A 15038-nucleotide genomic window follows, 5' to 3' on the forward strand; every position below is an offset into this window, starting at 1 on the left:
ACTCTTGAGCTGTCTGGCCTGCCTCTAGTGGTCTGGATGTCTCCAGAGCCCTCAGGAGCCCCACTATTTGAGTTGATATTTACTTCGGCAGTCAATGAATTCCTGCTGAGACGTGCATAGACGTAACATTTGAAATGCCCTCCCAACTCACTTTGAAGCCTCTTCGCCATATAAACTCATTTGTCTTTACCCTTTCTGTCTTTTGGCCAAGGTCTTTTTAAGTTGCATTGTTAGTTGGTTCTTGGTAGTAATCCCTCAGTGCCAGAGAGGCTCATCCCCTGGAGTCAAGTCCCACCCTGGGAGGAAGGTAATGCATTCTTATGCTGAGTTTTGGCTTAGAGAGAGGCCGCATTTGAGCAACAAGGAGGCTTTCAGGAGGTAACACTTAGGGACCCTATCATACTATGCTAAATATTAAGTTCAAGAGTAAGGGTTCATAAGTACAGTAATCACAATTAAGGGCCTGTCAATGGTCTATCCTACTTCATAGTCACTGCCCCTGTACTCAGGGGATTCTTGCTGTTGCATTAGAGAATGTGGCAGAGCTCTCCAGGATAGGAATTCTATATTTCTTTGGTTATTGTGTGGATCTCCACTCACTGTGACAATGTCCCAGGTGAAACCTCTTCCCATGCATCCCCCATCACTGATACCCCACACCAATGATCCTCCCCTGCCACAGTTGCAACCCTGCTGTGATCCAAAATTTATTCAAAATTGAAGCCAACGAAATACAGAATACAATTAATAGGAAAATGATGGTTTTTAAAATAAATAAAATATGAATGTTTTTAAAAGTTTGAAATAATATAAAGATTTAAAAATTTAAACATTATATCTTTCATCACTCTTCCATTTATTCGTCCAATGTCTTATTTTTTTCATTATCACTTCAAAGAAGGTTTAAGTTACAGAAAAGGCATGTACAGAAGATAGGAGATTCCCATATACCCAACGTCCTCTCCCATTTCTCCTATCCCCTATTAATAACAATTTTACATGTGGATGGTGCATTTGTTACAATTGATGTATAAATATTGAAGCCATGCTACTAACCATGGTCAATGATTTACATTGTGGTTTACATTTTGGACTGTATACTTTCATAGATTTTGATGAAGTTTGGTGTTGTCTGTGTCCATCCTTGCAGGATCATACAGAACAATTCCATCACCCCAAAAATGTCCCGTGTTCTGTCTATTCTATTCCTCCCTCCTTCTGCCTTCAGGACCCACGGTAACCACCAAGGTTAACTCATTGAAGGATCAGATTCATAGTTACTTGCAATCATTGAGGGTTTAACATCCTGGCCTGTCCTCCCCTATTAGGAACTGCCTATGCTCTTGAGAGACTCCCATCCCTCTATTTAAGATCATAGCAGGACTCCCCAGATGGGAATCCAACACCTTCCCACTCATTATGTGAGTCTCCATCCCCTGATACAATATACTATGACGAGATGAATGCTACATACTCCCTAGAAGCATGCCCCAGGTATGACCTGTCCTGCATGCCTCCCCACTTCCAGCACCTTAAACCAGTAACTCTCCCCTGCCATATTTGCCAAACAAACTTTTGCAGCATAGTAGTTTCAACCACATACCTGCAAATCCCCAGAGTTAACCTGCTCCCTCCCCAAACCCTCCCTCCAGTTCCATGGACCATCCAACCCCCCCTCCCCACTCTACCCCCTGTCAAACTTGCACCACCCAACCCAATAGTATCACTACACCCTTGTCACATCCCTTCATTGCATGACTACTCACTTTTACTTTATCATAGATTTTGCCTTTATGGGTACTGGCTCACAACCTTCTTATCTCTTTCTACTTCCTGTAAACCTGTCTTCTGGACTCCAGCTCTCAGAGACTGCTCAATTTGTTTAATTCATATCAGTGAGGCCATATAATATTTGTCCTTCAGTGTCTGCCTTGCTTCACTCAACATAAGGTCTTCAGCATTCATCCAGGTTATCCTGTGTGTTAATTGCAGCCCTTCTTACAGCTGAGTAATATTCCTTTGTGTACATGTGCCACAATTTGTTTATCCATTCATCTGTTGATGGACATTGGGTTGTTTCCAACTTTTGACAATACTGAATAATGCCACTATGAACACTGGTGTGCATATATCTATTTGTATCCGTGCTTTCAATTCCTCTGGTTATATACCCAGCAGTGGAATCTCTGGATCATATGGCAGTTCTGTAGTTAACTTCCTGAGGAACTGCAAAACTGTCTTCTTCTACAATGGCTGCACCATTCTGCATTCCCACCAGCAGTGGATAAGTATTCCTATATCTCCACATCCCCTCCAACACTTGTAGTCCTATTTTTTCTAATAGCCTCCAGTCTAATGGGTGTAAGATGATATCTCGTTGTAGTTTTTTTTAAGCCCCTGTTAACTTTATTCAAATAGGTTGTTTTTTTTTTCCTTCTGTGAAACAAACTGAGTTTAGAACTGAGGAGGAATCAAAGAAAACCTCATATATTAAGTTCTTTTTAAATAGAGTCTTTGAATTCAAAGAAAGGGTCAGTGGGAGAGGCACAGGTTGTGGGTCTGGTCCCAGCAAACAAAACTCTCAAGGCAACTCTGCAAATTAAGGAAGACGGCAAATCTTGAGAAAAATTTCTTGAGGGGAAAAATATAAAATACCTAAGTTTCAAAAGCCAGACTACTTCTACACTCTTCACTCCCGACCCCAGAGGTTCTAAGGATAGAGAGTTTCAAGTTAAGTTTTCGATGATTCAGTTTTTGCAAACATATGCAAATGCATTCTTCATTAGCAGCCCCGTTTTGGTGATTAATAGCAAACGATATGCTTGGATTAGAGGTCTGATTTCCACTTGAATGCAAAGTTTCTTCTCATTTTGGCAACAGAAAGCCACTTGCAGAGATCTGGGAACCATGAGCTTCCTAAGTGGGAGGAGGTGCTGTTCTGGTTCACCTGAAAATATCCTTTCAGATTGGCTGATGTTTTGAAGTCCCCTTTCAGAACCAGATACGTATTGTTGATGACGATGGGGTCGGGGTTGCCGTAGTAGTCGGGTGGGTTTGCACAGGAGTCGTAGCCTAGTCGAGCCAGCATGGGGGCGATCCGGGCCACGTCCTTGGGGATGTGGCCCACCCACTTGGAGAGCACTTCCATGTTCACGGCCTTGATGACCTGGTCTGTGGACCGCGCGATCTTGAACAGGGAGACTTCACTCGGCTTGCCGATGAGGTCCTCGTGGTGCAGGAAGGCGTCGCTCCAGACGATGACGAGGAAGTCGAGGATCAGCTTGAGAGAGGGCAGGGGGTTCAGCACCAGCTGCTCGCAGTACCACACAGGCAGGCACTTGTCCCTGCCCACCTCCAGGCATGGGCGAACATCATCACCTCGATGGCCCTGTTCTACTTGGTGAGGCAGTCACGGGAGCTGCTGAGGTCAAAGCCGGCGATGGTGACCTTGCGCCTGATCATGGGAGTGCATCGAGGCGCGGCCGTTTCCGCGCGATCCGCAGGAACCTGGAGTAGGGGAACAGGCGCGCCAGGTAGATGGAGGACTTGAGCGCGAAGGGGTCCTCGTTGCAGAGCACGCGCGCTTGGCGTCACCTCCAGGTGCTTGGCGTCACCTCCAGGATGAAGGCCTGCACGGCGGCGTCCGTCACGCTCGCCTCGTCCAGCCGCAGCTTCTCGCGGCCCGACTCGACCAGGCCTGGCGCATGGCCAGCACGCCGCAGCACACCTCGGGGTGGGGGTCCAGCTTGGCGCGCATGGGCGTGGTGCCGCTGCGGGGCGCACCGCCCACGAAGATGAGCCGCATGGCCTTGCCGTCGCGGCACTCCCCGCGGTCGGCGCCCACCAGCACCAGCTCCCCCTGCTCGGGCCTCATGCACCGCCGCGGGCCCCTCCGGCGCGCCAGCCGCCTGGCACTCCAGCGCCTGCTGCCGGAGCTGCACCGCCAGCACCAGAGCAAGCGCACAGGCGGCCGCCAGCAGCGCCCTCCGCACCGACAGGCAAGGGCTGGGCCAGGGTGGGGCAGTCCCTGCCGCGGCGGCCGCCTCAGCAACGCGCCAGCGGGAACCCTGTCGGGCTCACATCTCGCCTGGAAAAATGCATGCCTGGGCTCCAGCCCTCGTGCCTGCTCCCCAAGGCTGACCACCCGCAGACCCGTGCGGAGGCGCTAAGAGACGCCTGCGCGGGCGCAGCCACTCCGGGCTCACCAGCGGCCGCTGCCGGGGCTTATTGAAGTTTTGATGTGTTTTCCTAATAGCTACTGATGTTGAGAGTCTTTTCATGTGCTCTTTAACCATTTGTATTTCTTCTTTGGAGACGTGTCTATTCAAATCACTTGCCCATTTTTAAAATGGGTTGTTTGTCTTTTTATTTTTGAGGTGCAGACTTTCTTTACATATGCTGGGTATTAGGCCTCTATCAGATATATGATTACCAAATATTTTCTCCCATTGAGTAGGCTGCCTTTTCACTCTCTTGACAAACTCTTTTGAGTACGAAAGTTTTTAATTTTCAGGAGGTCCTATTTATCTATTTTTTCTTTCATTGCTTGTGTGTTGGGTGTAAAATTCATGAAACCATTTACTAATACGAGATCCTATAGATGCTTCCCTACATTATCTTCTAGGAGGTTTATGGTCTTGGCTCTTATATTTTTACCTTTGATTCATCTTGTGTTAATTTTTGTATAAGGTGTGAGGTGTTAATCCTCTCTCATTCTTTTGGATATGCATATCCAGTTCTCCAAGCACCATTTGTTGAAGAGGCCATTCTCACCCAGTTGAGTGGGCTTGGTGGCCTTGTTGAATATCAGATGACTGTATATGTGAGGATCTATATCAGAACTCTCAGTTCAGTTCCATTGGTCAGTATGTTTATCCTTGTGCCAATACCATACAGTTTTGACCACTGGAATTTTGTAGTATGTTTTCAAGTCAGGTAGTACAATTCCTCCAATTTTATTTATCTTTTTCAATATGTTTTTGGCTATTTGGGGCCCCTTGCCCATCCAAATAAATTTCATAGTTAGCTTTTCAAATTCAGTAAAAAATACTGGAGTAATTTTTATTGGGGTTGCATTAAATCTGTAAATCAGTCTGGGTAGGATAGACAATTAATGATGTTTAGTCTTCCTATCCATGAACAGGGAATATTCTTCCATTTATTTAAGTCTTCTTTGATTTCCTTTAATAGTGCTATGTAATTTTCTGTGAATAAGTCATTGATATCTTTAGTTAAATTTATTCCTAGATATTTAATTCTTTTAGTTGCTATTGTCAATGGGATTTTTTTCTTGATTTCCTCCTCAGATTGCTCATTAATGGTGTACAGAAATGCTACTGATTTTTATACATTGATCTTATAACCTGCCACTTTATTGATCTCCTTTATAAGCTCTAGCTTTGTTGTAGATTTCTCAGGGCTTTTTCTGTATAGGATTTTGTTGTCTGCAAATAGGAAATTTTGACTTCTTCCTTTCTAATTTGGATGCCTTTTAAACCTTTTTCTTGCCTAAGTGCTCGAACAAGTACTTCTAACACAATGTTAAATAAGAATGGTGAAAGTGGCATCCTTGTCTTGTTCCTGATCTTAGCAGGAAAGCTTTTAGGATTTCACCATTGAATACGATGTTAGCTATGGGTTTTTCATATATATACCCTTTGTGATGTTGTGAAAGTTTCCTTCTATTCTTATCCTTTGCAGTGTTTCTGTCAGGAAAGGGTGCATATTTTGTCGAATGCTTTTTCTGTGTCTATAGAGATGATCATGTGATTTCTTCTTTAAATCTGTTTATATGTTTATTGATTGATTTTCTTAGGTTGAACTATCCTTGCATACCAGTGATGAAACCCACTTTGTCATGGTATATAATTCTTTTGACGTGTTGTTGAATATGATTAGCAAGTATTTTTACACATTTTTAAAAAATTAAAGTTAATAGATCAACAGAACATTATATAAAAAACATGAGGTTCCCATATAACCCACTCCCCACCCTGCCACACCCATCATTTTTGTAAATTGTGTTTTTTTGAAGATATATACATCACAAAAATGTTACATTAAAAAGCATAAGGGGTTCCCGCATACCTCCCACCCCCCACCCTGCTCCTCCCACACCAAGAACCTCCCCCATTATTGTGGCACACTCATCACACTCAGCAAACTGCTGTAGCACATAGATAAAAGTTTACCCTATAGTTCGCACTCCCCCAGTATATTCAATGGGTTATGGCAGGATATATAAAGTCCAGCATCTGACCCTACAATATCATTTAGGACAACTCCAAGTCCCAAAAATGCCCACACATCACATCCCTTCTTCCCTCTTCCTGCCCTCAGCAACTACTGTGGTCACTTTCTCCTCCTCAATGCTACAATTTTTTCTATTACTTGTCACAATAGTTTTATAGTAGAATATCAGTAAGTCCACTCTAATCCATAATTTATTCCTCCAATCTTTGGATCCTGGGATGGTGATGTCCATTCCATTTCTATATTGAGAGAGGGCTTAGATTCCACATGGATGATGAATGCAATTCTTCTGCTTGCAGTTGTAGGCACTCTTGATTCCCTGGTGTGATGATTAACCATCTTCACCTCCCTGTTAGCTGACCTGGATAAGTCCAATGAACCAGAGAGTAGGAGTTGCAACTCTGCTGAGGCTCAGGGCCCAGCCGGCACATGGGAAGTCCAAAGATTCAAGTCCCCTGAGTATACACCTTCCCTAGTGCCAACCACAGGTTCAGTAAAAGTGACAGAAGAGACATGTGTAGAAAGGTCACATCTGAGTCCAGCTCCATCACACTCGGGGGCTCAAATTCCAAAGTAGGGCCCACTGACATGACACAGAACTCCAAATCCATCTTCCATGACCACATACCCTGTGGGTCTCCATAGCCTTCATGAGAACCCCTAGGAGAATCCTAGGGTTGTATCTACTTTGGCTGTTTCTGGGGTCTTGCTGAGGCATGTGTAAGCGCGACCCCTCTGACGAACTCCTGGCTTTTTTTTTGGAGACTCATAGCCATATAAACTCCTTTGTCCTTTCCATTTCCCCCTTTTATTCAAGGTCAAAGAGCAGTTTTTAACACCTGATATTATATGTAGGCTGAGATATTCTGCTGGTCTGAGTTGACCCTTTTATTCAAGGTGTCTTTCTAGTTACATCACCAGTTAGTGATTGGTAGTACTCCTTGGCACCAGGGAGGCTCATCCCCAGGAGTCATGTCCCATGCTAGGGGGAAGGTACTGCATTTACATGCTGAGTTTGGCTTAGAGAGTAGCCACATTTGAGCAACATGGAGGCTCTCAGGAAATAACTCTTAGGCACCCTGTAGTTCTAGGCCTAGGTCATATTTCAGGCACACAGACTCATAAGCATAGTCATCAGTATCAAGGGCTCATCACTGGACCATTCTTCCTTGTTGGTCTTTGCTGTTGCACTTGGGGGATTATTGCTGTTCCATAGGGAAATGTGACAGAGCTCCCCTGGGTAGGAATTCAGCACTCCGTCAATTGTCATATGTAACTGTAACTACTATGAAAATACCCAACATATATCAGAGCATTTTTGTGTCCCCTATATATATGCCCAGGAGAACTCACTCCCAACCATGTGCCCCTCATCAATAACACCCCACACCAGTGTTCCTCCCCTGCTATAGTTGAACTTCTCTGTGGTCCAAGACTTCTTCAACAATGAAGCCTAATATATTGATTAGCAAGTATTTTGTTGAGGATTTTAGTATCTAGGAACTTTAGAGTGATTGGTCTAGAGTTTTCCTTTCTTGTGGTATCTTTGTTTTGCTTTGATATTAGGGTAATGCTGCCATCATAGAATAAGTTAGGCAATGTTCCCTTCACTTCTGTTTTATGGAGGAGTTTTAGCTGCATTGGTGTTCATTCTTTCTGGAATATTTGGTAGAATTCACCTGTGAAGCCATCTGGTCCTGGGCTCTTCTTAGTTGGGGGGTTTTTGATGACTAATTCAATCTCATTACTTGTGATTGATCTATCTGTTGAGTTCATCAACTTCTTCTTTTGTCAATGTAGGCTGCTTGTGTGTTTCTATGAATTAGTCCATTTCCTCTAAATTATCCATCTTGTTGGCATACCATTTTTCAAAGTATCCTCTTATAATACTCTTTATTTCTGTGGTGTCAGTGGTGATATCCCCTTCCTCATTTCTTATTCTCTCTTTTTTTCTTTGTTAGTCTAGCTAAGGATTTGTCAACTTTATTAATCATCTTAAAGAATTTTGTTTTATTTTGTAGTACTTTTAAATTTTCTTTTTTATTTAGTTCTGCTCTAATCTTTGTTATTTTCTTCTTTCTACTTGCTTTGTGGTTAGCTTATTATTCTTTTTCTAATTCATCCATTGTGTAGTTAGGTCTTTAATTTTAGCTCTTTCTTCTTTTTTAATATAGGTACTTATGGCTATGAATTTCCCCCTCTGTACAGTTTTTGCTGCATCCCATAGGTTTTGATACATTGTGTTGTCATTTTCATTCTTTTCAGGGTAGTTACTGATTGATTTTGCAATTTCCTCCTTGACCCACTGATTTTCTAAGAGTGTGTTGTTTAGATTCCATTTCTTTGTGGCCAGTCTGCTTCTCTGCCCCTTACTGATTTCCAGCTTCATTCCATTTTTGTCAGAGAAATTACTTGTATAATTTCAATCTTTCTCAATTAATTGAGAGTTGTTCTGTGGCCTGGCATCTGGTCTATCCTGGAGAATGAGCCATATGCACTTGAGAAGAATGTATATCCCACTGTATTTGGGTGTAATGTTCTGTATATGTCTATTAGGTCCAGATCCTCTAATGTAGTCTTCAGGGTCTCTGTTTCTTTGTTGATTCTCTGTTGCAATGTCCTGTCTAATGGTGATAATGTTGTATTAAAGTCACCTACTATAATTGTACAGGCATCTATTTCTTCACTTAGTTTTTCCAGTGTTTGCCTCATGTAATTTGAGGCACCCTGGTTTGGTGTATAAATGTTTATGATTGTTCTTTCTTCTTGATAGATTACTCCTCCCCCTTTTTTTTCCAGGTCTATTGCATTTTATTTTATTTTATTTTTTACATGTATTTTTTAAAGTTTTAAAAATATACTTAGATTACATAAAATGTTACATAAAAATATGTAAGGGATTCCCATATGCCCCACTCCCCACACCTTCCACCCTTCCCTACATTAACGTCATTAGTGTAGTACATTCATTGCAATTGATGAACACATTTTGGAGTATTGCCACTAAGAATGGATTATAGTTTACATTGTAATTTGCACTCTCTCACACAATTCTGTAGGTTATGTGGTTTCTTTGTTTTGCTTTGGTATTAGGGTAATGTTGGCATCACATAATAAGCTAGGCAATGTTCCTTCTACTTCTATTTTTGGAAGAGTTTAAGCAGGATTGGTGTTTGTTCTTTCTGGAATGTTTGGTAGAATTCATCTGTGAAGTCATCTGGTCCTGGACTCTTCTTAGGTGGAAGGTTTTCTTAAGACTAATTCAATCTTGTTACTTGTGATTGGTCTGTTGAGTTCATCAATTTCTTCTTTTGTCATTGTAGGCTGACTGTGTATTTCTAGGAATTTTTCCATTTCCTCTAAATTATCCTTCTTGTTGGCATATAATTTTTCTAAGCATCCTCTTATGATAACTTTATTTCTGCGGGGTCAGTGATGATATCCCCTTCATTGTTAGGAAAATGAAGGAAGGGCAAGAAATAGTGTAGGTAGACAAAACTGGTATTCAAACAAAGGGGGGGGGACAAAGGAAGAGAGAAACAGAGCAGACAAGAAACAAGACAGCAGCACCTAATTTAAAAAATGGGTAGGAGAGAAAGAGGGAAAAAAGAACAAAAAACCACACACTCAAGCAAGCAATCAAACAAAATCTGTGGAAAAACAGCTTTCCCTCTTAGACCTGAGGAGCTTCTCAGGTTGCCAATGTTCATCAATCTATTACCCTGCAGCCTGCCCTCTGCATGTTTTGAATCAGGTTTTAGTGAGTAGACTAAAAAATAAATCTTTTTTTTTTTTAAAGAAAAATCAGAGACACAAGAGAAGCTAATATAAAAATAATGTCTATGTGTTCCCTGTCCTAAAGTGTCAGCTGGGTGTTTGATAACCCAGTGGATCATTACTCTAAAGAGAGCCAAGAATCAAACCAGAGACCTCATATATTCAAAGCAGAGACTCCTCCACTGAGCTAAACTTTCTTGTTGGGTCAGTTAGCTAGAGAGCTATCCAGTCATTTTCCCCAGGCCAGGTTTGACTCTTTGCAGTTGGGTAGAGTCCTGCTTATTAGGAGCCCATCTGTCCCTTCCCCCTTTCTATTCTTATTGCTTTCTTTCCCAGGGAAGCAGGATAAAATAACCTGTGTGATCGGATCCCCCTCACCTCCCCTGGTCAGGTTCAGTTCCTTTCTGAAATTCAAATGGGACCCTGGTATCTGAACTCACCACAGAGAAATGACTCTCAACCTTCTTTCAGACCTCCCCCTCCCCCCAGGGTCCCTAAATAGGCCCCTGGAAGGTTATTAAGTGCTTCCTACTTCCTGCAGTCCTTAGGGGAGTTGGAATTTTGATAGTTTTCAGCACCTGACTAGTCAATTGTCTGACTCTACCCAAATTCCTCTCTTCCAGGTCAGCTAGGTAAATCAGGCTATCTGAGCAGATTCACCTCTCCCCTCTTCCCAGGGCTACCTCTTGCAGCTGGTATGCTCCCTAAAGTTTAAAGGGTCACAGTGGCTTTTTGCCTTGAGGATGGGGCTTAGCCACCTGCCATTTCCAGCCACTAGGGTGAGAAACTCATGGTTTCCCCCTGGACTTTTTTTTTTAAGATTTATTTATTTATTTATTTATTTCCCCTCCCCCCCCCCCCAGTTGTCTGTTCTCTGTGTCTATTTGCTGTGTCTTTGTCCACTTCTGTTGTTGTCAGCAGCACGGGAATCTGTGTTTCTTTTTGTTGCGTCATCTTGTTGTGTCAGTTCTCTGTGTGTGCGGCACCATTCCTGAGCAGGCTGCACTTTCTTTCACACATAGGGCTCCCCTACACGGGGGACAGTAGTATAATATAGCTATCCCTACCCTTTTTGATGTAAAATTGTTTTCCAACCATTCACTTTTAGTCTTCTTGCATCCTTGGGTCAAAGGTGAGTTTCTTATAGATATAAATGGTCATATTTCCTTATCCATTCTTCCAATCTGTTTCTCTTGATTGGAGAGGTTAAGCCATTAACATTCAATGTTATTATTGTCAAGGAATTAGTTATATTAGCCATATTTTCTTTAGGCTTATGTATACCAGATGTTGTTTTTTTCTTTTTAGTTGTTCTCACAGTCTCCTCCAACTCATTCTTTCCTATTTTTTCCTTTCCTTGCAGAACTCCCTTTAGTATTTCTTGAAGGGCGGGTTTCTTATCGACAAACTCTCTTGATTTCTGTTTATCTGTGAATATTTTGAACTCTCCCTCATTTTTGAATGCCAGCTTCACTGGATAGGGAATTCGTCACTGGAATTTTTTTATTCTTTTATTAATAACACCTTAACTATGTCACACCCTGCCTTCCTCCCTCCATGGTTTCAGATGAGAAATCAGCCCTAAATCTTATTATGTTTCCCCTTGCATGTGATGGATATCTTTTCTCTTGCTGATTTCAGTTTTCTTTCTTTGTCCTGAGCATTGGACAATTTGACAAGCATATGTCTTGGAGTAGGCCTCTTAGGATCTACACTGTTTGGGGTGTGCTGTGCTTCCTGACCATGTATGTCCATGCCCCTCAATAGAATTGGGAAATTTTCAGCCATTATTTTCTCCAACACTCTGTCTGCCCCCTTCCCCTTCTCTTCTTCCTTTGGGATGCCTGTTAGGCATATGTTTGTGCATTTTGTGTTGTCATTCAAGTCCTGAAATCCCTGCTGGATTTTTTCTGTCTTTTTATCTCTCTGTTCTACTATTCATCTGATTTCAGATGTACTGCCTTCCAAATTGCTGATTCTTTCCTCTGCCTGTTTAAATCTGCTGTTATGTGGTTCCAGTGTATTTCTGATTTCTTGCATTGTGCCATTCATCACATCTGTTATCTTTTTATGTATGTTTACAATTTCTTCAGTATGTTCTCCCAGTGTTTTTTTAATATCCTTAATCTCTTCCTTCACTTCATTAAGTTGATTCATGATATTGGTTTGGATGTCTCTTATTAGTTGTTCCATGTTCTGTATGTCCTCCTGTGTTTTAGTTTGTTCTTTAGACTGGGACATATCTTCCTGTTTCTTAGTATGGCTTGTTATTTTTTGTTAGTTAGCATCTGTTTATCTTGATGGGTTTATTCAATTGGTTAACTTCTCTTTCTATTTTAGGGTTTTTATGTTGTTGTTAATATGTGTGGGGTAAGGTTTCACTTTGACACTTCCTTCCTTTTATTTTATTACCCTGCTATTGTTTATGTGCCCTTGAAAAAAAAAATAGGACCAGAGAAAAGGAAAGAGATAAGAAGAGAAAAAGAATATTAGTGATAATAATAAAAAAGGTAGAAGAGGAGCTGCACAGGACCTAGGAAAATAAATAATTTACATGAATAAAAAATCATAAGAAGTACAGAGGAGTAAGAATAAAAAAGTGGAATAGAAAAAAATGAAATGAGAAACAAAATAGAGGAAAATATATAGAATGAGTTACAAGACTGGAATAATTAGAAGAGAGGAAATGAAAAAAGAAATGAAAAAAAGAAAAAGTTAGGGAAAGAAAGAAAGCAGAGTAAAAAGAGTGAGAGAGAGAAATAGGAATAAACTAAAAATTGAAGACCAAACAAAAAGAGGTGGAATAAATGAAAAAAACAACAGAAAACAGAAGGTAAAAAAAATGTAAGCTAGAAAAGAAATAATATAGGTAGAAAAAATCAGTAAAAGAAAAAAAAGGGGAAACACAACAAACAAGAAACAAAACAAAACAAACAAACAAACAGAAACAACTGAAGGAAAACAGCCTTCCCTCTTAGACCCCTAAAGATTTTCTCAGGCTGCCAGTGTTTATCAGTCAATCACCCTGCAGCCTGTTTTCTGCAGATGATGTACCAGGTTTTAGCAAGTAAAATAAATAAATAAATAAATGGAACCTTTAAAAAAAAAGAACAGATCCAAGAAAACCTGAAACAAAATGAATATCTATATGTTCCGTGTCATAAGGTTTTCAGCTGGATGGCTGATGACCAGGTGGATCACTCTCTTGATCAAGCTGGGATTTGAACCAGGGTCCTCATATATGCAAGGCTGGAATTCCTCCACTGAGCTAAATTGTCTCCTTAGGCTAGTTAGTCTTAAGAGAGCTGTCTGCTCTCTTCCGCCCAGGCATTTTAGACCTGTACAGCTTGCTAGGGTCCTGCTGACTAGGTGCCTGTCCCCACCTCCTCTCTAATCTAGTTGCTTTCTCTCCCCAGGTGGCTGGGCATGACAGCCTCTTGAGTGGATCACCCCTCCCCTCTCCCCGTCAGGTCGGGGTCCCTTCCGAGATTCAAAGGGGGCTCAGCTGACCAAACTCACTGCAAAGAAACTGCTCTCCACCCTCTTCCAGACCCCTCTTCCTTTCAGGGAACACCCCTCCCACTCTGGTTGGCAGCAATGAGCCAGGGGCACTGAGGCTACTTGCCCTGTGAGCAGATTATATGTGCTGTTTCTAGCCACAGGGGAGACCAACTCACGGTTTTCCTTTGGCTTCTTTATCTTTCCAGTATCCTTGAAGATGACTCAGAGCATCTTTCCCTTCTCTCTATATATATCCAAAGCAGCTCCTTTAGATAGGTCCCTGCCTTCTCTCTGCCTGTTTTTGTGAGAGGGTCATACTCTGCATACCTACTCTGGCACCTTTTTCCCAGATGTCCGCTTCCTGTTACTTTTCTATTCAGGTTTTCAAATTCTTCTTTGTACTTGCTCAGTGTCTTCCTGATGTACTTTATCTCTTTAGTCATGTTGTCTTTCAACTTATTAATTTGATTTTGGAAATTTGTATGAATCTTATTGATTAGTTGTCTCAAATCCTGTGTCTCATCTGGGACTTTCACATACTCCTTCGCTTTGACCATTTCTTCCATTGTCTTAGTATGCCTTGTAATTTTTTACTGATGTCTAAACATGTGATTTTGATGGTGAGTTTACTCAGATGCTCAGTTGCTCTTTCACAGGGATTTAGTGACGAGAGTCTGTATGTTACTGCTGTAATTTGGTTCTCGGTTCAGCCTGTTCTCGGTCTTTAAGTTTGTCCCTGTTAGTTGCTCAAATCTGGCGCCTGGACCCAATAATGGATTGTAGATCACTTCCAAGCGCCCTGGGGAGAGAGGCTGCAAATGCTGGAAAAAGTCTCTTATTTACTTTGAATTTCCTCACAAGCTCTTTGTGGCCAGCCAGCAGGTGGCGCTCTTCAGCAGCGCTCGCAGTTCAATGCCTGGTGGAAGGGTGTTACCGCAACATGGACCAGATTGCTGTGATAGTGGATCCTGCTTCCCGGCTTTTCAGAGCCTGACAATTCAAACTTTATCTGAGGCTGACGTGCAACCTTGGCTCGCAGCCCCCTCCCTTTTCCCGGGTAGGAAATAATTGCACTCTTTTCCTTATCCTCAACAACCAGTCCCAGTCAGCAGGGAGGATATTTGAGAGGATTGGATCTCTTTAGTGTCATGCTGGCTCCCAGGACAATGGCACAGCCCCTCAGCCTGGAAGGCTTGTGGGACACAGCAGATCAAATTTGTGGGTCAAAAGGTGAATCAGCCTTAGGCTGTATCCCTCTCTCTCCTGCTTCCTGGGGAGGTGGATTCTGCAGACCGCCTTTGTTGCCCCTGGCTCCGGGGCCTGAGAATTCAAAATTGTCCATAGAGTGGAGGAGGTCCGCCAGCAGCTGCAGTTACCGCTTTAACTCAGTTTTGCTGTTGTGATTCTTTTCCTTTGCCCCTCTCTCTTCTGGGCAATGTCCAGCCTTCACCTGGTATCCTAAACCCTAGAACAGGGAAGCAGATTTGGCTCAACGGATAGAGCATCCG

The 15038-nt window shown here is 42.2% G+C and overlaps 1 pseudogene; it reads right to left on the reverse strand.

The window, feature by feature from the left end:
• Positions 1-2827: 2827 nt before the first annotated feature.
• Positions 2828-6970, reverse strand: LOC131280712 (protein-tyrosine sulfotransferase 2-like; annotated as a pseudogene).
• Positions 6971-15038: the final 8068 nt, after the last annotated feature.

This window comes from Dasypus novemcinctus, chromosome 12 (assembly GCF_030445035.2).
Source record: "Dasypus novemcinctus isolate mDasNov1 chromosome 12, mDasNov1.1.hap2, whole genome shotgun sequence".
Classification (NCBI taxonomy): domain Eukaryota; kingdom Metazoa; phylum Chordata; class Mammalia; order Cingulata; family Dasypodidae; genus Dasypus; species Dasypus novemcinctus.